Below are 24,537 nucleotides of genomic sequence, written 5' to 3'. Positions count from 1 at the left end.
TCTTTCAAATGTACTGATTACTTTATTGATTTGGATTCTATACTGCCGGTAAGCTAGTGCTTAATTTCAGTAATACTGACATCTAGGGGACTTTGTGTTCTTTATCAATGTATTCTTTTATATTGTAGACCACACATACACAAATACACCATATACCTATTCGAATACAGGTGTATATCTTCAAATAAATAAGTTCAATTTCAGTCTAAGCTGCTGTGTGGAATTCTCTGCATGGTTTACAAGTGTCCTGATCGACACTCCGGAGTGAACACTATAAGTCCTGAACACACTACAGATAAAGTGGTCCTTGCTACATAATTTGTTCCTTCGAGCCAGATAGTGTGTTTGCAATGGATGAAGGATGTCAGAGTATCAGTCCTACAGTGACCGTCCCCGACGCTTGACCCGTCCACCAGCCTATCTTAAAGAATTTGAAGTTCAGTATCCTGGTCAAGTTCCTTTACCATCTATGGCCCATACAGCATGCCCATCACCTAATAAGGAAAGGTATCAACAGTATACTACAAAAGGGTAAAAGTTTAAAATACTCAAGATTCCCAGGTGGTCTCCCAAGCAACTACTGGCGAGCCCGAGCATTTTTTACTTCCGAGATCAGACGAGATCGGGTGCGATCACACTGGTGTGGCCGTAAGTGAAAGCCGCACTCCTTCATGCTGGTTAAATACTGAAGATATGGGGAGCCTGTTTCTAATGGAAAGATAAAAATACATTTCCCAGCCATACACAGATGCCCAAGTTGACTTCAACAGTAATTGCTAAATCCTTCCAGCACTCAGGGTACCCATGCGGTCTCCCATCCAATTACTGGCCGAGCCCGAGCGTGTTCAATTTCCGCAATCAGACAAGATCGGGCACATTCACACTGGTGTGGCCATAATCGAAAGCTGTGCTCCTTCCTGCTGGTTAAATACTAAAGATCGGGGGAGCCTGTTTCTAATGGACAGGATAATGATGTGTTTCCAAACCAAACAGTGATGCCCAGGTTATGTAAAATAGTAAAGGCTAAAAGTTTACAGCACTCGGGGTTCCAAGGCAGTCTGTATAATATCCCAATAACCAGTTGGAATACTTTCTCAGTTGTGAATTTATTATTTTAAACTTAGTGGAAATGAGAGTTGTTATATCAATTCATTCCAACAACCCCTGAGTTGACTTAACAGCCCTGAGCCTTTCTACAAAACAAAACACAAGGTCCCTTGCTGCGCGGTCTGTCTATTTAACAGCCTGATTAATAATGCAACAGTCTCCCATCAAATCACTGGCCGAGCCCGAGCCTGTTTAACTTCCAAGATCAGACAAGATCGGGCGCATTCACACTGGTATGGCCGTAAGGGAAAGATACTCTCCTTCATGCTGGTTCAATATTAAACAACGGGGGATCCCGCTTCCAATGGAAAGGATAAAGATGCGTTTCCAAACCAAACACTGATGCCCAAGTTATATAAAATAGTAAAGGCTAAAAGCTTACATCACTCGGGATTCCCAGGCATTCTAACATACAAGTACTGGCCGAGCCCGAGCGTGTTTAATTTCCGAGATGGGGTGCGTTCACACTGGTGTAGCCATAAGCGAAAGCCGCGCTCCTTCATGCTGGTACTGTACTAAAGATCGGGTGAGCCTGTTTCCAATGGAAAGGATAAAGATGCGTTTCCAAACCTAACAGTGATGCCCAGGTTATGTAAAATAGTAAAAGCTAAAAGTTTACAGCACTCGGGGTTCCCACACGGTCTGTGTAATATTCCAATAACCAGTCGGAATACTTTCTCAGTTGTGAATGTATTATTTTAAACTTATTGGGAATGAGAGGTGTTACATCAATTCACTCCTACAACTCCTGAGTTGACTTAACAGCCCTGAGCCTTTCTACAAAACAAAACACAAGGTCCCTTGCTGCCCGATCTGTCTATTTAACTGCCTGATTAATAAAACAACAGTCTCCATTCAAATCACTGGCCGAGCCCAATCGTTTTTAACTTCCGAGATCACACGAAACCTGCTGCATTTACACTGGTGTGGCCATAAGGGAAAGCTGCACTCCTTCACGCTGGTTAAATACTAAAAATCAGGGGGAGCCCCTTTCCAATGGAAAGTATAAAGATGCATTTCCAAACCAACCACTGATGCCCAGTTTATATAAAATAGTAAAGGCTAAAAGCTTACAGCTCTCGGGATTCCCAGGCGGTCTCCGATGCAAGTACTGCATGAGCGTGTTTAACTTCCGAGATCATGTGCTTTCACACTGGTATAACCGTAAGTAAAAGCCTTGCTCTTTAAAGTTCACTATATAGTGAAGAACAGGGGAGCCCATTTCCAAAAGAAAGGATAAAGATGCATTTTCCAGCCATACACTGATGCCCGCAGGTTGACTTCAACAGTAATGGAAAAAAGCTTACATCACTCAGGGTTCCCTGGCAGTCTCCCATCCAAGTACTGGCCGAGCCCAAGTGTGTTTAACTTCCAAGATCAGGCACTTTCACACTGCAATGGACGTAAGGGAAAGCAGCCATCCTTCATGCTGGATCAACACTAAAGATCGGGGGAGCCGGTTTCCATTGGAAATGATAAAGATGCGTTTCCAAACCAAACAGTGATGCCCAGGTTATGTAAAATAGTAAAGGCTAAAAGTTTACAGCACTCGGGGTTCCCAGGCGGTCTCTGTAATACTCCAATAACCAGTCGGAATACTTTCTCAGTTGTGAATTTATTATTAAATGCACACACGTACCGGTCCCGGGACATAACAGCGTTTTAAAAACGTTACAGTAATGTGTGCATGCCCATCTGCCATGCATCTCGACATACTACCCATCAAATGAAACTTCAAAGTCTCGTCTTACCGATGATATAAACCATTTTGACACACAACAACCACAGCACTGACACTAAAGCCTTTTTTTCAGAGAAGTACATACTTTTAAGAGTTGACTTTCCCTACCTTTGAAGACCCCCTGCAAGTCAAACATCAATATTTCCGAGCAGTATTGATCCCATTCCGTCCGTAAGGCTACAGCGAATATAATCCAGTAAAACGATTAGGTCCAAAACACACGATATATCCTCAAAGGGACAAAAACTCCAGAAAACGCGTTTCATAACTTGAGACCACCTACGTAATTTTTTTTCATTTATATTGATCATATCAGACGTAATTTGTTTCTGTCGGCGATAACCATGCTACCGCATGTAACACGGAAGTGTTAGCTTCTGATCGACACCTAAGTTGGCCAATTACGACAGGTCTGGGGTTGACTGGCACCTCGTATAGCCAACGAGTGTCACAGACAGCTGAAGGATGACGTACAACTCAAAACCCTGGTAGAATCTACCAGTTTGATTGGACACTGTGACTGACACTCAAAACTAACAGCCAATGAGCAGACGAGCATTTTGATATGTAACTTGCCATACTAACTTGTAAACAAAACGATCGGAGCTGCGCGAAGGTGGCATTTGTGCCAGTCTGCAGAGTTGGTGCGTGGTTGTTTATTGTGATTTCGCCAAGTTTTTTCGCATTTTAAATATGAATAAAAGTAGAATTATAAACGTAAATACACTCTCAATTAAATAATAGATGCATGTACGCGGCATGAAAGTAATCAATCGGCCCAGGTGACGTCTAATGGCAGAGAGCGACATGTGCCACGCCCTTGTGCTTTCTGCTTGCTAGTGATTGCTGCCATCAAGTGGCACATGGAAAAATGCTGAGCTGTGTTGTAACAGTTTGTAAAAGAAATGTATATAGTTTGTGTGCATTTTATAAAAAAAAAAAGTAAAAAATAAAAAATATAAATATATTTTTGGCCCATAAGACTTGTATTGACTATTTTTACATAGAAATGTGTATTTTTTATTGTTTTATTATTTTTATAACTAATAGAGTGACACTGTATGTAGATATAGATTCCTTTAGGTGTAAGCTTTCAGTAGAGCCCTCATTGATATATGTGGGTTGAAGCATTCAAAAGTTATTACACTTTTTCCATACGTTCCAAAATGTCGATAATGGTCCCTCTAAAAAGCCCCTGGGCATGCCCATATAAAAACTGGTGTAAAAAATGTCATTTTTACAGGTATTCTTTTTAAATTTGAAGTGTGAGTAGTCAACAAGTTATTCTGTTGGTACATAGTGTGTTTCTGTCCCCACCTACCTACTGCAGCTTTATTTTCCTTTATTTTCATAAAAAAACTTAGGCGAGAACAAAAAAATTTGTTTTTTTTGTGAGTTCTAATGTGCATAACTTTTGATCAGTCACACCTACAGTGATTCTGACTACTAAGGGTGAAACTAGAGAATGTTACCTTTACAAAGAGACCAAACATGTGTTTATACTCCAGATAGTTCAATAACAGCAATGATTCTAATTTGGAGAGGTCGAATTACAAGCGATTTAGCAAAAATGACCCCGCTTGATAAGGGGTTAAAAACTTATTGGAAATCAGAGGTGTTACATCAATTCGCTCCTACAACTACTCAGTTGATTTAACAGCCCTGAGCCTTTCTATAAAACAAAACACAAGGTCCCTTGCTGCCCAGTCTGTCTATTTAACTGCCTGATTAATAAAACAACAGTCTCCATTCAAATCACTGGCCGAGCCCGATCGTTTTTAACTTCTGAGATCACACGAAACCTGGTGCATTTACACTGGTGTGGCCATAAGGGAAAGCTGCGCTCCTTCACACTGGTTACATACTAAAAATCAGGGGGAGCCCCTTTCCAATGGAAAGTATAAAGATGCATTTCCAAACCAACCACTGATGCCCAGTTTATATAAAATAGTAAAGGCTAAAAGCTTACAGCTCTCGGGATTCCCAGGCGGTCTCCGATGCAAGTACTGGCTGAGCCCGAGCATATTTAACTTCCGAGATCAGACGAGATCGGGTGCGTTCACACTAGTGTGGCCATAAGCGAAAGCCGTGCTCCTTCACGCTGGTTAAATACTAAAGATCGGGGGAACCCCTTTCCAATGGAAAGGATACAGATGCGTTTCCAAACCAAACACTGATGCCCAGGTTATGTAAAATAGTAAAAGCTAAATGCTTACAGTACTCGGGGTTCCCAGGCGCTCTCCCATTCAAGCACTGCACGAGCGTGTTTAACTTCCGAGATCAGGCACTTTCACTCTGGTATGGCTGTAAGGGAAAACGGCCCTCCTTCATGCTGGTTCAATACTAAACATCGGGGGAGCCTGTTTCCAAAGGAAAGGATAAAGATGCGTTTCCAATCCAAACAGTGATGCCCAGGTTATCTAAAATAGTTAAGCCTAAAAGATTAAAGCACTCAGGGATCCCAGGTAGTCTCCAATGCAAGTACTGGCCGAGCCTGAGCGCGTTGAACTCTCGCGATCAGACGACTTCAGGGGTGCATTCACACTGGTGTGGCCGTAAGGGAAAGCTGTGCTTCTTTGTGCTGGTTAAATACTAAAGATCAGGGAAGCCCATTTCCAATGGAAAAGATAAAGATGCATTTTCATGCCAAACACTGATTCCCAGGTTATATAAAATAGTAAAGGCTAAAAGTTTACAACACTCGGGATTCCCAGGCGGTCTCCCACCCCAGTACTGCATGAGTGTGTTTAACTTCCGAGATCATGTGCTTTCACACTGGTATAGCCGTAAGTAAAAGCCTTGCTCTTTAAAGTTCACTATATAATGAAGAACAGGGGAGCCCACTTCCAAAAGAAAGGATAAAGATGCATTTTCCAGCCATACACTGATACCCGCAGGTTGACTTCAACAGTAATGGAAAAAAGCTTACATCACTCAGTGTTCCCTGGCCGTCTCCCATCCAGGTACCGGCCGAGCCCAAGTGTGTTTAACTTCCAAGATCAGGCACTTTCCCACTGGAATAGACGTAAGGGAAAGCAGCCATCCTTCATGCTGGATCAACACTAAAGATCGGGGGAGCCGGTTTCCATTGGAAATGATAAAGATGCGTTTCCAAACCAAACAGTGATGCCCAGGTTATGTAAAATAGTAAAGGCTAAACGTTTACAGCACTCAGGGTTCCCAGGAGGTCTCTGTAATATTCCAATAACCAGTCGGAATACTTTCTCAGTTGTGAATTTATTATTTTAAAAACTTATTGGAAATCAGAGGTGTTACATCAATTCGCTCCTACAACTCCTAAGTTGACTTAACAGCCCTGAGCCTTTCTATAAAACAAAACACAAGGTCCCTTGCTGCCCAGTCTGTCTATTTAACTGCCTGATTAATAATACAACAGTCTCCATTTAAATCACTGGCCGAGCCCGAGTGTGTTTAATTTACAAGATCAGACGAGATTGGACGCTTTCACACTGGTATGGCTGTAAACGAAAGCCTTGCTCTATAAAGTTCACTATATTGTGAAGAACAGGGAAGCCCGCTTCCAATGGAAAGGATAAAGATGCGTTTCCAATCCAAGCACTGATGCCCCAGTTAAGTAAAATAGTAAAGGCTAAACGCTTACAGCACTCAGGATTCCCAGGCGGTCTTCCTTCCAAGCACTGGCCAAGTCCAAGCACGTTCAACTCCTGCAATCAGACGAGATTGGGCGCATTCACACTCGTGTGGTCGTAAGTGAAAGCTGTCCTCCTTCATGCTGGTTCAATACTAAACATCGGGGGAGCCTGTTTCCAATGAAAAGGATAAAGATGCATTTCCAATCCAAACAGTGATGCCCAGGTAATCTAAAATAGTAAATGCTAAAAGTTTACAGCACTCGAGGATCCCAGGCGGTCTCAAATGCAAGTACTGGCCGAGCCCGAGCGTGTTTAACTCCCGCGATCAGACGAGATCGGGCGCATTCACACTGGTGTGCCCATAAGGGAAAGCTGTGCTCTTTCGTGCTGGTTAAATACTAAAGATCAGAGAGCCCATTTCCAATGGAAAGGATAAAGATGCATTTCCATATCCAGACATTGATGCCCAGGTTATGTAAAATAGTAAAGACTAAAAGTTTACAGTGCTTGGGGTTCCCAGGCGGAATCCCATCAAGGTACTGGCCAAGCCCGAGCGTGTCGAACTTCTGAGATCAGGTGCTTTCACACTGGCTTGGCCGTAAGGGAAAGCTGTGTTCCTTCACGCTGGTTAAATACTAAAGAACAGAGGAGCCCGCTTTCAATTAAAAGGAAAAGGTTGCATTTCCAAGCCAAACACTGATGCCCAGGTTAAGTAAAATAGTAAAGGCTAAACGCTTACAGCACTCTGGATTCCCAGGCGGTCTCCGATTCAAGTACTGGGTGAGCCCGAGCGTGTTTAACTTCGGCGATCAGATAAGATTGGGCGCATTCACACTGGTATGGCCATAAGCGATTATCTTCAAAGTTCACTATATTGTGAAGAACAGGGGAGCCTGCTTCCAAATGAAAGGATAAAGATGCATTTCCCAGCCATACACTGATGCCAAGTTGACATCAACAGTAATAGCCAAAAGCTTACAGTACTCAGGGTTCCCAGGCAGACTTCCTTTCAAGTACTGGTTGAGCCTGAGCATGCTTAATTTCTGCAATCAGATGAGATCGGGCGCATTCACACTGGTGTGGCTGTAAGGAAAAGCTGTGTTCCTTCATGCTGGTTAAATACTAAAGATCGGGGGAGCCTGTTTCCAATGGAAAAGATAAAGATGCGTTTCCAAACCAAACACTGATGCCCAGGTTATGTAAAATAGTAAAGGCTAAAAGCTCTCGGGATTCCCAGGCGGTCTCCCATCCATGTACTGCCCAAGCCCTAGGGTCTTTAGCTTCCAAGATCAGGCACTTTCACACTGGTATGGCCATAAGCAAAAGCTGTGCTTCTACATGCTGGTTAAACACTGAAGATTGAGGGAGCCCACTTCCAATGGAAAGGATAAAGATGCGTTTCCCAGCCATACACTGATGCCCAAGTTGACTTCAACAGTAATTACCAAATGCTTACAGCACTTAGGGTACCCATGTGGTCTCCCATCCAAGTACTGGCTGCGCCGGAGCTTTATTAATTTCTGGGATCAGACAAGATCGGGCACATTCACACTGGTGTGGCCATAAGCGAAAACTGCACTCCTTCATTCTGATTAAATACTAAAGATCAGGGAAGCCCATTTTCAATGGAAAGGATAAAGATGCATTTTCAAACCAAACACAGATGCCCAGGTTATGTTAAATAGTAAAGCCTAAAAGCTTACAGCACTCGGGGATCCCTGGCAGTAACCCATCCAAGTACTGTCCAAGCCCGAGTGTGTTTAACTTCCGAGATCAGGCGCTTTCACACTGGTATGGCCGTAAGGGAAAGATGCACTCCTTCACGCTGGGTAAATACTAAAGAACAGAGGAGCCCGCTTCCAATTAAAATGAAAAGGATGTGTTTCCAAGCCAAACACTGATGCCCAGGTTAAGTAAAATGGTAAAGGCTAAAAGCTTACAGCACCCGGGATTCCCAGGCAGTCTCCCATGCAAGTACTGGATGAGCCCGAGCGTATTTAATTTCAGAGATCAGATGGGATCTGCGCTTTTACACTGGTATGGCCGTAAGCAAAAGCCTTGCTCTTTAAAGTTCACTATATTGTGAAGAACAGGGGAGCCCGCTTCCAAAAGAAAGGATAAAGATACATTTCCCTCCCATACACAAATGCCCAGGTTGATTTTAACAGTAATGGAAAAAAGCTTACATCACTTGGGGTTCCCAGGCGGACTCCCATCTAAGTACTGGCCGAGTCCAAGCGTGTTTAGTTTCCGAGATCAGATGAGATAGGGTGCGTACACACTGGTGTGGCCATAAGCAAAAGGTGCACTCTTTCACGCTGGTTAAATAGTGTTGAACGGGGGAGCCCACCTCCAATGGAAAGGATAAAGATGCATTTCCCACCCATACACTGATGCCTAGGTTTACTTCAACAGTAATGGCCAAAAGCTTATCACTTTATAAAATCAATCCTACTCCCAATTAAAAAATATTAAGTAAATGATTACAATGTGCTTTTTGAGTTTGCCCGAACATTACATTGACAAATCCTGACAATTAGAAAATTTGAGTTCACTGGATACAAGCTACACTATGCCAAACTAAGAACTTTAAATTAGTTCAAGTAGAAATAACTAATATGTAAAAACAGTATTAAGCCCATCTAACATAAATTTTAATGCTGTGTCAATGTCATCTCTAATTGGTGTAACAAAAAAAAAACTATGCTGAATAAACTTAAGTAAATTTAGGCTAACTTCTAGGTAGTAATTCAAGAAATTAATATATTTATTTTTTGCAAATGCAAAAAGCACATTGTAATCAGCTACTTAAGAACTCTGACTATATTGAGCAACATATTCCATTTTAACAAAAAAGAAAAAACAGCTTTTTTGAAAATAATGTACCTTTATTTTCTTAGACATGGCATTGTGAAATATGAAAATCACTTATATAAATGTATTTATATTCATTACATATAAATTTAGTCTTAATAACATTGTTATCTTTACTAATAACCACAAGCCATGCCATCTCTGATGCTGTGGAATCTTATTTTGAAAAGTGTTACATTAATAATTCCAAAATGTCTTTTTGAACAGATCCTGCACAGGGTAAGGGGTTTCTGTCATAACATTAACACTAATGTGCAGCTGAGAAATAATTTCACCCAAAGAAAAGTAGCTATAGCAAAGTTAATCTAAAATCAAAAGACAAGGAAATCCTATTCTGCAGGTCTGAGACACATTTGTCTAACATTTATGCAGCATATTTTTGAGTGACAATACTCTATGTGAGTATGAGTCTCCAATATTTAGAAACACCTTCTGCACTGTTTCAAAAGTGTATTTCAGTTCTTTTGGGTACTGAATGTTTAGAGTATACAGAAGACCAACAAGTATGACAAATTCAGTTGTGAAGTCAACAAGCTCTTCAATTACTACTTGACCTTCATTGGTGCAGCTCCAGGATGGGTCTCATGGTGCCTCACAACCTCTAATATTCCTATCTTCATTGCATTTGTATATATTTGAAGGGAGTTTGTATCCTAAAAATATAGAACAATGATATAGATAAGGTGTGAAAAAATAAACCGTACCTGACTCTTTTCCAAAGCCAAGTGAAAGGTTGTCTACCAGCTTTCTAGTTTTCAACTTTCTAGTTTGTTTATCATTTAGTTTTAGATTTCCAACAGAACTCACATGACAAGTTATTGATAACTTCTTGTATTATCTTAAGTACAGAGGTAGTCCTCGTAGAACCGTTGCCCTCTTGTGTGTGGTAATATCCATAGTCTGAAAAGTTAACAAGAATGATAGTCATAGAGGATGAATATACAAAGAAATAATGTTTGAACAAAATGACAATTTAAGAAAATTCAAACAAAAAAACTAAATATACCTGACATATTTTCTTCCTCATTACTATATACAAAAGTCCATCTTTGTTAAATGAATCCAAATAATGAAAGGATTTTGTACATCTGTGAATTATTCAAAATGTATACACACATCCAAACACAAAAAAATGTTATTAATCTGGATAACTTCAATTTATGATAAACAGAATAGCTCAGGAATGTACTTTTATTTCTGGTAAAATATTGTTTGTGTAAATCTCACCATTAAAGAAAACTGTAAATTAATACATTATGAATTTGTTGTCCATGACATTGAAGGGAATATGTGCAATGCCAATGACTCAGATATAAAAATATACAGTATAATTTAGCTTGTTCTATAAAATCATTTTGCATGCATTTGGTAACAGTCTATGGGTTTACCACATGCACCTTCATAAGCAAACAGTTTAACAACCTTAATTATAACACTGCCACATACTATGTTAAGTTAATGCTTATGACTATTAAACAATTCCCTCCTGGTCCTTATTACGTACCTGTTCATCTAGTAATTCTAAAAGTGATTTCAATTCATGTGTTGTCTTGCCTTCTTTTGCTCTGTATATTTTGATCAGAGCTGTTGAATACTTGTCCAAGGATGTCAGAAATGTTTCTTTCAATTGCACCTGGGTAATGCAATAAAAGTCTGCACATACCTGTAACAAAATTCAGAAATTAATGTACTCATTTTCAAGATTCTAGCATCGCTACTCGACAATTGAATTGTAAGATTAGATAAAACTCACCTGTTGCTCTATGAAAAGGCCTGGCCATCTCTGTAGGACTACAGAGACCAGTGGTTCATCTATGACAATCTCCTTTCTTCTCAGGGAAAAAGTGAGGTCCATTTTGGTGTTGACTAGGTCCAAGTTCAAATTTTTCTTCTTCACTTCATCCACAAGCTACTGCCTCTCTGTTTCAAGATCTTCATCTTTTTGACTACTAGGATGATTTGTCAAGAAATTTACCTCACATTTATGAGGTTTCTTAGGGCAACCTCTGGGAGAACCAAATCCTCTTTTGTAAGCATTTACCTGCACTTCTGCACAGTCAGCATACCAAAGTTTTTGGCAAAGGTTGTTCATCTTGTATTGAATACTTACTTTCCATCCAAGCCTACCAGCGCCTGTGGCCTCAGTGAGACAAGGATGCTTGGCAATCAAAGCTGCAGCAACTTTCTCACATTTGGATTCATTTGGGTAGGCTTTGTATGAAAACATTACCTCTGAAACTTTACAAAGTATTTACATTTTAATGTCATGAGTAACATCCAATGGAATCTTCTTCCGTTCATATAATTCATTTGCTTTCTGGAGACGAAGTTCAAGCTCCAAAGAAAACTTAGGAATTGGAAACTCCTTGGGCCACGGCTCCACTCTATTAAATGTTTGAGGTGATAATGACAAATCACTTGAAACACTGTCCAGTTTCACTGTAGATACTGCTAAAGTATTTTCTTCTATTGATGTGACTAAAATGTTCCATAAAATCTTTAAGGTGGCCTTGTCTGCTGGAAGTTCACTAATGTCGGTTAAATTGTACAGTTCATTATTGAAATCAGGATCTTCGAATTGTATAGTTAATCCAATCTCTATGTTCAGTTTCTCACAAAGAATAGATCTGAGGTCTTCAAGGGTCAATACATTGTCAGGGCAAGATACTTTTCTGATATTGTCTGGAGCAAGAATTACCCGCAACAACATTGTAGTGGTTTTTAACCTTTAAGGAAAACAGTATAGGAAAATTTCAGTAATAATACAAGAACTGTTGCTTCATTACAATCTAATTAAGCTGGTGATAGCTAAGAACTCAATCAATCAATCAACATATATCAGATTGATTCATACATTTTAGCAGTTTTATATAATGAATCAGAGGTCACAAATACATGAAGTATCTAGGGAAGTAAAGACCTTTTAAGTGATACCATGAGTCTTCCTGCAATACGGTAGGGAGTTAGGGGATAGAAATCAATAAGGTCCTGAATAAGAATAGTTATGACATCTGGACAGGCCTTCCTAACAACTTCATAAGCTCTGAGATGTTCAAAATACCAAGTGTCTAATCTCTCAACGATGAAGGAAAGCTCACTGCCAGCAATAACAAAGTTTAGGATTTGTCCAAATTCTGGTAGTCCAAAAGAAAATCTAATAGCAACAATCATGTTCTTTGTGTGTTTGGTCCCATACAAGTGCACAGCAGAGGCTAGAGAAACCTTGATCTTGCCTACATACTTTTTTTGAAATGCAGCCCTTGTGTGTGAGTCAAGTGTTTTTAATTCCTCTATGTGCAACGCTGTTTTGAAAAATGTTGGGCAATCTAAATGGTATGCAATCATGAGTTGATATTTGGTGGCTAATGTATTTAAAATGTTTTTGAAGTTATGCACATCTCGCACTGCTTTTTTGAAAAAACTGTGCTTAGCTTCAAACCTTATTGTCCAAAAATCAACTAATGGGCCAAAAGAAGGAATTAGGTTGGGGTAATGTTCAACAAAGTGATGTTTTGGTTTTTGATTGACATTTGGGAAAGACTTCCTTGAATAAAAGTTGATGGTCTGAAACTTTGGTTTCAAAGTAGCACAAAGTTTCTTCTGAGAACTTTGAAGAAACAGAAAGTTCAACTATGTCTTTTAAATCCATGAGGATTTACCATGTTTTATCTTACTCAGTTACTAAGACTCCAATAAAAAAGGGAAGAAATCTTAACAATGCCCAATTTTCATGTCTGTTGCCTCTAAATGTATTCTTTGAAAGATATGTTTTTTGAATTGTTTACGGTCTGTTTGTTTTCTCTGAATTCTCATAAGGAAATGTTGTAATAATCTGATTAAGCCAATCCAGAGTGAAATACTTGTCTGAAATCAATTTCTGAAGACATAATGAAAGCTCAAAAGGCACAATGCCCTCAAAAACTCATGCAGTATATCAGGTGGAAAGCCACAAACTGGATGAAAAGACTTCAAGTTTTTAGACAAAACACAATCTGATTTGACACCACTAACAGATGTAAGGTGCTGATTTTCACTTAGCTCTGTAATAAACTTGCTGTGCTCTTCAGGAGTCCTTGGATGAAATTCTTTAGCTTCTTTGGTCTGAATATCTTGCAATGAAGCAAGACAAAATCTGCAAACTTTGTCAGCTCTGAAACACTCAAGGAACCCAGCAAGACTATGAGCACCTAAATTATCTGCAGAAACAGCAAAAACAGTTCCTTTTACATGATCAGCCAACTGTTCAACAAATAATCCCTGATGTTCAAGTACCTTTAAGTCTCTTAGCAATCGTTCTAAGAAGGTGTGATACCAAAACTCATGAACATCCACGAACTCCTCCCGAGCAGAGTTAATTGAATGGACTGCAATCCAGATCAAAACCATACATCCCAATTTAATATTGCCCAATAAACTGCAGTCAATTTATGTGTTTTCCAAGAAGTTCCAAGTGGATTACATATTTCAGATTCATCAATATATAAACTATGTGCTATTTTAAAGTCTTCTCCCCCAAAAAATGGATTAGTTGTATAATATTTACCATCAAAAAAGGAAGCGTATAACCCCAGGGTGTTGGCAACAGTATTGAGAGTTTGTTCTAACACATCAGAACGATTTAACAATAACCTAAGAACTTTTAACAATGGCACATAAACAAATGTTTTTTTCTTTGATCTGCTAAAAACATATTCTATAGGTTCTACAAGTGAAAAGTTTCTTTTGAAGTAACAATCTCTTCTATGTTCAGAAGAAAGTATTTCATTTGATGTTGCTAGTAAAGGACTTGTCTTATGAATAACATTTACAATATCATGAATGATGATCTGGCTAACATCACAATTATTTTTCTGCAAAACATGTTTATTTGCATTTTTAGTATATCTAAGTGAGGCTGAATAAATATCATATAACCCTTCAATTATTTGTTTGGTAGCACTTTTTGACACATGAAGAACAGTTTGCATACAAAGAAAGAGTGAAGCAAGTTTGTGCTCAACTGCAGCTCCTAAACCATCAGTGCAAGCAATATATCCACTACATACATGATCATCCTCACCATCAAGAAGAGGTCCGCTATTGTCTGCAGCAGAGCTACTATTAGGACTGTCTTCTTTGCCTGCATGATCACTACTTAAAATGGATAGCTTGAAATCATAAAAAGACTGACCCTTATGCTTCCTAATTTTATGTACATTAAATGTGGTATATACATTGGTCTGAAAGTCACAGTTTACAAAAGGACATTTTACATATTCATAGTTTTTTAGATGTTTTCTTATATGGCTGTAAAAAGTCTTCCAATCTTGAAATTTACAAATTTCACAGCTCAAACAAGCCAAATCCTTGCTAACCTTTGAAAGGGTAGCATTGGGATGGATTCTGTTGAGATGTGCCCTTAACGCACCTGCAGTCTGGAATGAACAAATGCAGTCACTGTGAATGCAAGGAAATGATGAATATGGTCCATGCCAGTGCTTCAATCTATAATGTCTGAGAAGTGTGTCCTGAGCTATAGTACAAAATGTACAGAGCTTACAATGCGTGAAGACCCTAAAAATCACAATAAAGAAATAAGAGCTGATTCGGATGGACTTCAAAAGAGCTTGAATACCATAACACTGCATTAAATACTGTAGAGCTAAAATTGGTTCAGTAATTATATGAAATCATATCTTAATAATTCTATCACAAATGTCTAAGGTGTTATCTAAAAAAGAACACAGTAAAACTACACATCACGTTTACACATTAGCAGTTGCGTGGTGCGACTTATATTTATTAACATATGTTTATGAGTATATATATATTTTTTGCTTGAAGGAGCAAAGAATTGTTGTTGAGGTCTGCTCAGTGTGTTCATGTTAGATCTGTCGATCAAAGCAGTCGGCCTTCTCATACTTGGACACTGCCGCCATGTCTTGGCAATTTAAAGAAACATGGGTAAAGAGCGACGCACAGTGGGGGAAGATTGCTGTTTTTTAAGCATAGACATATGTAGATAGACACTGCATCGTCTGAGCGTCCACCAGTCCTCCAATGCTCTCCAGTAATTCAGCTTTTGAGAAGTATCTGTCATGGGAGAGACAAGAGGGAGCGAATGAGGTGGGTACAATGAGCCAGGGCAAGACGGAGTGGGGTGAGGAGGCGGGTATCTGTGTGAGTGTTTTAAATAATGAAGGGAAAAAAAGTGCTTTGAAATCAAGGACCCCCAACCAATATAGATTACAAAACAAAACGCAATATGCTACTTGTATTAAAATATGCACAATAATAACAACAGTGTTGAAGCAATGATGAAGCGAAAGAGAGATGCTAACTAAACATAAATCCCAACCTATCTATTCAAACCAATGTATATATCTGAACCAACCAATATAACCAAACAGATGTATCTCAACCAATGTATATATCTAAACTGATCTATTTAAATCAATACAGTTGACCCCGGCCAAGTTGCAGTTCAGAGTTCGCGACCTCAGTGGTTCACAGATTTTTCTTTAGAACTAATAATTGTTTGCGGAAACCGCAAATATCTTCTGAAAATTTTTTATGGCTTTTTTTGAGACAATATATAATTTTTCATACATTTTAATACTAAATTATTAAGAAGAATAGCATTTACTAATTTTGTAACATAAATATTAATGTGCATTCAACTAAATCTCCATATAAAATATAATACTGTATAAATAGAGAGATCACAAAGCAACTGTAGAGGAAAACACATGAGGTTTGAAAATAGTCAATCCGAGAGCGTTATTCATTTCGCCTTGCTGCTGATTGGCTGCTGCCCTGTGACGCATCTCTGGCAGATGCAGCCCAGCATTCCCGCATCATAACAGTTTACCACGTGTAGCTATCTTGAGTATTTCACTAAGTGTTCTTGTGTTTTTCGTTTTGTTGTTCTTAAAGCCCTACGATGCCACCCAAATGCCGTGCACCTTCTAAGGCTTCTGGCACTGAGCCTAAGCGCCAGAAGAAGTTTAAGACACTCCAGGAGAAAGCTGAACTACTGGATTTGCTCTGGGAACAAAAAAGTTATGCCACAGTATTGCGCCATTATGGTGCCACCCAAGGAGCTGTAAATCCTCTGCTTTGCTGTGCGGTCATTATCTTCATTATATACCTTCTCCATACTTCCCAGCTAATTCATCATCTTCAATCATTATCATTCATTATTGGTGAGCACCCGTACATTTTACTGTATTTTTATTAAATTAAATTAAATTATTACTGTATTTACCCTACTTATACCAAAGAAAATGACAGCACATACTAAAGAAAACACTCTTGCATGAATTACAGTTACATAAAGGGGTAACATCAGTAGTTTACATTCTAGCACTGCAGGAGACATAGCAATACAGTACTGTACAGTATACAACAACAACCTTTATTTATATAGCACATTTTCATACAAATAATGTAGCTCAAAGTGCAGGTACGGGTTTATCTTTACATTCATTTTTTTAAGGAGATGTATTAAGCTGAGTTTGAAATAAACTGTTTTGGGGGCATATTTAGGGTTTAAACTATGAAAATAGGCATTTATAGGCATTTTTCTTTACCATATCCAAAATTCATGGTTTTTCACCATTCGCGGGTGCTCTAGCAACGTAACCCCGTGAATTCCGGGATATATATATATATATATATACTGTATATATATATATATATATATATATATATATATATATATATATATAAACCAATGTATATCAACCAATATATATATCTCAACTACTGTATATATCTGAATGGTTATATTCAAACCAATGTATATATCTGAATCAACACTTCAGAGAGGCACTTCAGAAAAGGCACTTTTACATCCTGCAATACGGTCAAGTCCTGTTATACTGACATCCGCGTCAGACAGATTTGAAGAGAGACAGAGAGACATATTCACATCCTGTGACATGAATAAGCGTACAACAAACAGCAGCTTAAAAAAAAATGATAAGTTAAAGATGACTCGTCTACAACTAAGTGAAGCAGAAAGAGTGGCGTGATGAAAAGAAACACAAAAGCAATGGAGAGAAAAGAATGCAAATTCTGAAAAAAGGAATGTAAGCAAAGCGTTAGTGAAGAAGAAAGATCTGCGCGTCGAAAAGACACCAAAATGTGATGGAGAGAAAAAAATGCACAAAAAAGTTAATCCAGAAAAATAATAATTAATCCCTGTGGTGGGTTGGCGCCCTGCCTGGGATTGGTTACTGCCTTGCACCCTGTGTTGCCTGGGATTGGCTCCAGCAGAACCCCGTGACCCTGTGTTTGGATTTAACAGGTTGCAAAATGGATGGATGGATGGATAATCAGTCCAGACCAAGTAAATTTGAAAAACGAGTAGGTCCAAACAGGGTCACAAATAAAAGGCAATTATTAAAAGAGTTGAACTTCATAAATGACTGAGCGAAGAAGAAAGTAGAGTCTGGGTCAGAAATAAAACAAAAAGAGAAAAAGACAAAGTAGAACTACAAAAACGAATAAGCAAATTGAGGGAGAGCAGTGTCAGAAATAAAAGACAAAGAGTAAAAGACAAAGTACAACTTCATAAATGAGTAAGCAAAGAAGAAAGAGCTGCATGGCAAAAAGAGACAAAAAAGCGTTGGGGAGAAAATAATGCTAAAAAGAAGAATAAAAAGAACAATAACAATCTATGTGCAAAAAGTTTGAAAATAATTAAACAGAGATGTTCACAAGACTGTGTCCAAAACAGAACTGCCAGACTGGAGGTAAGACGGCGGTTTTAAAGGACTGGAGAAGAAGTGACGTCATCATGGCCGGAACCAGAAATGGTATCATCCAAAGTGTCAGAACTGGAGTGATGACATCCAAGGCACCAGCACCAGCACCAGAGGTAATGTCATCCAAGGTTCTGGAACCTGGTGAGATTTCCTGGGAATGGTCTGCAAGGAACTGAGAAAGACAGACCGCACACCCTGCCGACACCTGGTTTGATATGGTATTATCACTACTCAAGCCCTTTAGCTGTCTCCTATTTTCACATGTGTGACAAGACCCCACCCCTCAGCCCAGACCCATCGGGTTGGGCGTCCTGCACTGAGAGGTCGTATTCTCGAGAGAGAGCATCAACGTTGACATGGAGAGAGCCCTTACGATGAACAAGTGAAAACTTGGTTTAAGATCAAGAAACCACTTAGTGACCCGTGGATTTGACTCCTTGTGGAGGGTCATCCACTGTAGAGGCACATGGTCCATCACCAGAGTGAACTCATAACCCAGGAGGTAGTACCACAACTGCGTAATCGGCCACTTAATCGCCAGGGGCCTCATGCATAACGCCATGTGTAGAATTCACACTAAAACATGGTGTACAGAAAAAAGTGGAAATGTTCGTACACACAAAAAAATCCAGTGGCATAAATCTGTGCATTAGGCATCTTCCACGTTCTTTTTCATTGTAAATCCCGGTCATCATGAAAAGTAATGCATGTGCACGCGCCTTCAGCCACTCCCAAACTCCTCCCAGAATTATGCCCCTTTGAATATGCAAAATCAATATAAACAGCCCTTAAGCTCAGCATTCTGTGAAAAGGCAATGGTAAAAGCACAGGGTAGGTAGAAGAATTTCAGTGAATACCAAGTGGAGGCAAGGAAAAACCTACTATTTGTTGGTTTAAACAGTGGTATAAACAACAAAAGGAAGTTGACTGAGTGACATAGAGTTTCGTAGAAACTGAAAAGCTCAAGTTCACAAAGTCGCACACTGCCCAAAATAGAAAAGAAGTTGTCAGATATAAAAGTCGAAAAGGCAAGTCATAGCCCACCGTCTGAGTGTCATATGAAAGCTTATTAGGGTACAGAGAAAAGAAAAAAAATAGGGACACAGTGGGGAAAAAAGCTGGAAATGCCAACTTTAATCTTGAAATTTCCACTTTAATCACATAGTTTATTTTGTCATTAAACTAGAACATCATAAACTTCATCTTAAAATCATTTAATTTACTAGTTTCTCAAATCTCATCGTAACTAAAGTAGCATGTTAAATGCTTTCTTTTGTATTTGTTCTTCTATCTGCTCTATGTGTGTGCTCTATGCTTCTCAAATGGGCTTTCTCTTCCTCTGACTGGACACAGAATCCATTACATTCATGATATTACAGCTCTCTAAATAATTAAAGTACTGAGATGTATACTTGTTATAATTTTCATGATGATTGGAGTTAAAGCATGTTATTAAACATGGGAACACGGTGGCACAATGATAGTGACGAGCCGGCGCCCTGTCAAGAAATTGTTTGTGCCCCCCCAGAAGATGCTTGCTGCGGCGTGCATGACCTTCAATGAAATAATTTATTGCAGCAGTACTGTCTCTTTCAAATGTACTAACCTCAAATTCCTGTCCTTCCTTTTCTTTCTCCAAATACCCAGTCGCCACACAATCAGCTCTGTAATAGATGTTAAGGCATCTGTAAGTTGAGAATGACGATTCTTCAAAACTTTTAAGGAACATTGAAATATCTTCATAGTAAATGTTTAATTATTCCATCCATCTATTCTTCCAGGGTTGTGTCATCCCCTGCAAGAATACAGTGTGAGGCAGGAACAATCCCTGAACGGAGTGCCAGCACAAGCACTGTGACAGTGTGTCCTCACATGTTTAATTATTAACAATATAGATTATTTAAATTAAGTTAAAGTTTTATCTGTATAATATAATAAACATATTTTGCTGCATTTCATCTTAAAAATGATATCGTCATCATATGTAAATACGCACTTTAGAAAGTGGCTCAGGTTGTGCAATATTATAACTGTATCGCAAGTTTACAGTGAGGTAATTATACTTATAAGTACAAACAGTTCTACAAGGAGCACTTGATGGACTGATTGAAAGTGTTTATAGTTCTTGGGATGAAACTGTTTCTGAACCGCAAGGTCTGTACATTTAAGGCTCTGAAGCGTTTGCTATATGAGAGCAGTTTAATAGACAGCATGGCTGAGGCAGTGTGTGCTAAATGCTGCATACCGGTAATTCTCTTTCCGATCAGCTGCTGTACAGCTGTGATTCCACACTCAGATACAATGATATAAATACTCTGAGTGGTGCAGTGAGAGTAATATGGAAAAAGATGATCTGCTGTGGCAACCCCTAATGGGAGCAGCTGAAAGAAGAAGAAGAAGAAGGTGCAGCAAGAGTACCAACACTAAAGCAGCTATTTTATTTGGAATAGTTTGGCTATTCCATGGATCATTATATTGTCACAGGTTAATTACAACCAGATGCCTTAAACTATAAACAATATGTGGTTAATTTCAGTGTATATGACAAAGCCACGTCAGGGATGTGGATCTAAAAAAGAAAGGGAAACCACATCGAACAAAAGCACTGTTTTGACGCTGGGTGCTGCCAGTTTGAAAAACCGAGTGGAGAACTTGCATACGGCAGGGTTTGATCTAGCGTAAAAATGTGCGTGGCTTTACGCCAAGTTTAGGTTTTATACATCGTGATTTGAGCGTGGAAACGGGAGCGCGCAACATTTTTGTGCATATGCACTGTTTATACATGAGGCTCCAGGGCCTCTCTTTCCACCTCCGTATACCTGGTCTCCCGATAGAGCAGTTTCCGGCTCAGGAATATAATGGGGTGTTCAACATCATCAATGCTGTGGTTCAACACAGCAGTTGAAGTAAGGGCTTGCTTCAAGTCACAGAATGCAGTGTCTGTCTAATCCATCCATACCATAATTTTTCAGCGATCCTCCATAGCTGATGAATCATAGGGTGGTTTTATATTTACAGGTTTCCACATGTACACAGGTACAGTAATACTGGTCTTTATTTTTATCCACTGTCACGGTAATACATATCGGCAAGCAACAATGGAACTGTTGCTGCCGAAATCGAGGAGTGCTTCGACTTTATATCCATTAATTACTACTACTCCCATATGTGCTAGCGATAGGGGGTGGACAAGTGCACATAAACCACCTCTCCCTGTATACCCACATCCCTTCTCATCCCACGGCAGGTTGCATGCCCCAAGGCCCAAGAACATTGGAACAGGCTCCAGTTTACATGAAAGAGACCTAGTTTGTGTGACATAATCCCTACAGAATCCACTAGAGGACCGTTCTGCTCCCTCAGATTGCGAGGCTGGCTAAGGTGGTTCAAGGAGCTTTATAAGCTCCTCCATGGTGCAGAAGTCTAACTAGACTGGCTGGGCAAATTTTTTGGGGAGTCACTTTAGTAACAAATAGGCTACCTGCTGCACTATTTGAAATGAAGACAGCTCAAACGGTCTTAGCCAATGAGCTATTTGTACCCAGAGAGCTTCTGCCTGGTCCCGGGTAGATCTCTCAGGATCTAACTCCCTGTTTTTCATGTTTTCTAGCTGCTGGTCTGGGGAATATTTATCTGGAATCATAACCTCAATGGGCGGCTCAGCTCTCTCCTCCAAGAGAACACGTCTGTAAGTCTCATCCATGTTCTTCCTTTGAGAAAATACTAGCCCAGTTTCATATTTAGGAAGCGAAGCCTGCATCAAGTTACTCCTGACCCCTGGACAAGTTCCTGTGACGATGTGGGTTCTGGCTCCACACTCCCTTTGATGTTTGGGAACCCTTGAACCCAACACCGTCGATAATGTAACCGAGTGAGCTAGTCAATGGAGGCAAATGATTCCAGCAAGGGGAAGGTATACAAAAGTGCAATAGTGCTTTTATTAAAAGCAGTCAACAAAACAAAAACAGTGTTCATAAATAGTGCAGATCTTCATATTCATTAAATAAATAATCCATAAAACGAACGTGGGGTAAAACCAATAAATAGAAACACAACAATCCTTTAAAAACGAAGGTTAAAATCTTCTCCTGGAAGCAGTCTTTAAAACAACAAACAAGCTCCGTGCTTATTTTCTGTTATGCGTCTCACCTGCTTATCCCGTACGGGCTTCGCAGCAGGCAAGACGCTCTCTGCAGCTGCCATCCTACTTCACACGCTCGAGACTGGAGACCTCCCGATCCCTGGCTTCGGTCTGGCACTCATCCCAGTCCCCGAGACTTGATTACCCCAATAGCCAGGTCGCTCATATTGGGGACTCCACCACCAAGCCTCCCGACTTCCGCTGCCTTCCGCTGCCTTCTGCGGCTCGTCGCTTTCACCTTGTCACTCCCGCTACCAGATCGCTCAGCGGGAGCGACATCTACACAAACACCTGGGTGTCGGCCTAACACCCAGCTTCCTCGCAGCTGCCCACGGCGCCGATCGCGGCGCTCACCACACGCTCCGCGTGTCCGTCTCTCTCCTGCACCGCTTGCTTCCACGCTCCCTGTAACCTCCGTCCTCTCCTTTCCTTTCTCTCCGATCGATTCTCTCACCGAACGTTTCTTTCTCTGTTCGATCGTTTCCTTTCCACCTCTCCCTAAAACCGACTCGCGCTTCTTTTAAAAACGTGAGGGGCCATCACAGCTGCAGCATTAGCCACGGGAGCAATCACGAATGTGGGCAGTTCCTCACCTGTGCACACGGTGAGAAACGCCCACATCGACGACTGCCCCGCTGCTCGCATAACAACGCCCCCTCACGAAGCCGCCGGGTGCGATGTTTATTTAAAATCAATGGCCTTTTCTCCACGAGCTGTGGACCCATAACACCACAGTTCCCCACCTGGAAACTCGGTCCCAGTACTTTCTCACCTGGTTAATTGTCAGAAGGGGACCTTTTTTTAGATTTCCTGGGTAATCCAGTTACTGATTGTGTCAGGGCTGTCTGCAGGATGTAGGTATTTGCAGTCTTGCAAATAAGTCACCGCTTTGAAGTTTGGCTGGTTGAGTATACAAACAGTACAAAGTTGTGATAACAGACCTGCTCCTTCCTTGGAGGATGTTTGTATTTACCTGACTTGGAGATAACATGTCTGAGAATATTGGTTTCTAATCAGCTGTGTACTCATTGATAGTTGGTAACAATACATTTTGTTAACTTGTGTTTTCATTATTTGTTAAACCCAGGAAATTTAGATGTGCCATTGTTTTATCCGATTGTCCAGAACTGATAATTGCAGGGCCTATAGGAGATTTAAACTTCTGAGCAGGAAGAGGCAAAGAGAGGGACAGTTCACTGAGAATGCTGCCAAGACACTCGGACAGAGCACAGGGGCTCGCAGGCAGATGAGGGTACATGGCTGGCACGAAGTGAGGCACAAGGATGGCAACACTTACTTCCAGGGATGAAGAGACAGCTCCACAAGGAGACACCAGTTGTGGGTCGAGCGAGAGAGGGAAGCCGCGTGAAAGGACCGAGCAAAGCTGTCAGACAAGAAATGAGGCGTGCCTAGGTCACAGCAACACAAGGAGCCCAGAGTACAAAAAAGGGACGAAGAAGAGATGCTGACAGGGATTCCACAATTTTGATAAAATTTCTGTTGGGAAACGAGTGTCCGGTGGACAGTTGGACGGTTAATTGTTGGGGTAACAGTGCGCAAACTGGACTCTGCACCACTAAAGGTTGTATCGTCCAATTCTTGTTTTTGACTGACTTTTAGAGTATGGACTGTGTTTTTTCTTTTTAAAAAAATGGAAATTTGTTCTTGGTATTTTTAGATTTTGTTATGTTCGTTAATCTTTTAAATGTACTTTACACTGTCTTGTGTAATAGAAGTTAGTGTTGCTTTTCCTGAAATTACTGTTGTGTGTTTACTTCCCGCCCAATTTAAACCTGTGTGCTATTAATGGTAAATTTCAAGAGTTCCCATTCTCTTAATAAAACTGGGTGGCATAGTCGGATATTTTAATGTTGTCTAAGTTAGATTACCTGTAAGTGTGACCAGACACCTGCCACATAATTCTTTGGTCCTGTCCCGGTTTCTTCAGGGAACCAAAATCCTGCCGACTATGCCACTGTGACAAGAAATACTCTCAAGACATTATGAAGGTTTGTATATTATATTCTGGCTGTAAAAGTAATTATAGAATAATTAAACAATGATGTTCACAAGACTGAGTCCAAAACAGAACTGCCAGATTGAAGCTAAGATGGCAGTTTTAAAAGACCGGAGAGAAAGTGATGTCATCGTGGCAGGAATCGGAAGTGATATCATCAAAAGCACCAGAGCCAGATGTGACGTCGTCCAAGGTGCCAGCACCAGAAGTTATGTAATCCAAAGTACCAGAACCTGGTGGGATTTCCTGGGAATGGTCTGTAAGAAACTGAGAAAGACAGTCATCTCCTATTT

At 40.1% G+C, this 24,537-nt stretch overlaps 4 pseudogenes; all 4 read right to left on the bottom strand.

Annotated features, from left to right (window-relative positions):
* Positions 1 to 4,810: 4,810 nt before the first annotated feature.
* Positions 4,811 to 4,929, bottom strand: LOC120543457 (annotated as a pseudogene).
* Positions 4,930 to 8,158: 3,229 nt separating this feature from the next.
* On the bottom strand, positions 8,159 to 8,267 carry LOC120543458 (annotated as a pseudogene).
* Positions 8,268 to 8,395: 128 nt separating this feature from the next.
* Positions 8,396 to 8,513, bottom strand: LOC120543456 (annotated as a pseudogene).
* Positions 8,514 to 8,641: 128 nt separating this feature from the next.
* LOC120543430 lies at positions 8,642 to 8,760 on the bottom strand (annotated as a pseudogene).
* Positions 8,761 to 24,537: the final 15,777 nt, after the last annotated feature.

This window comes from Polypterus senegalus, chromosome 13, assembly GCF_016835505.1.
Source record: "Polypterus senegalus isolate Bchr_013 chromosome 13, ASM1683550v1, whole genome shotgun sequence".
NCBI lineage: Eukaryota > Metazoa > Chordata > Cladistia > Polypteriformes > Polypteridae > Polypterus > Polypterus senegalus.
The sequence above is the reverse complement of the archived record's forward strand: the minus strand, read 5'-3'. Positions and strand labels throughout refer to the sequence as shown.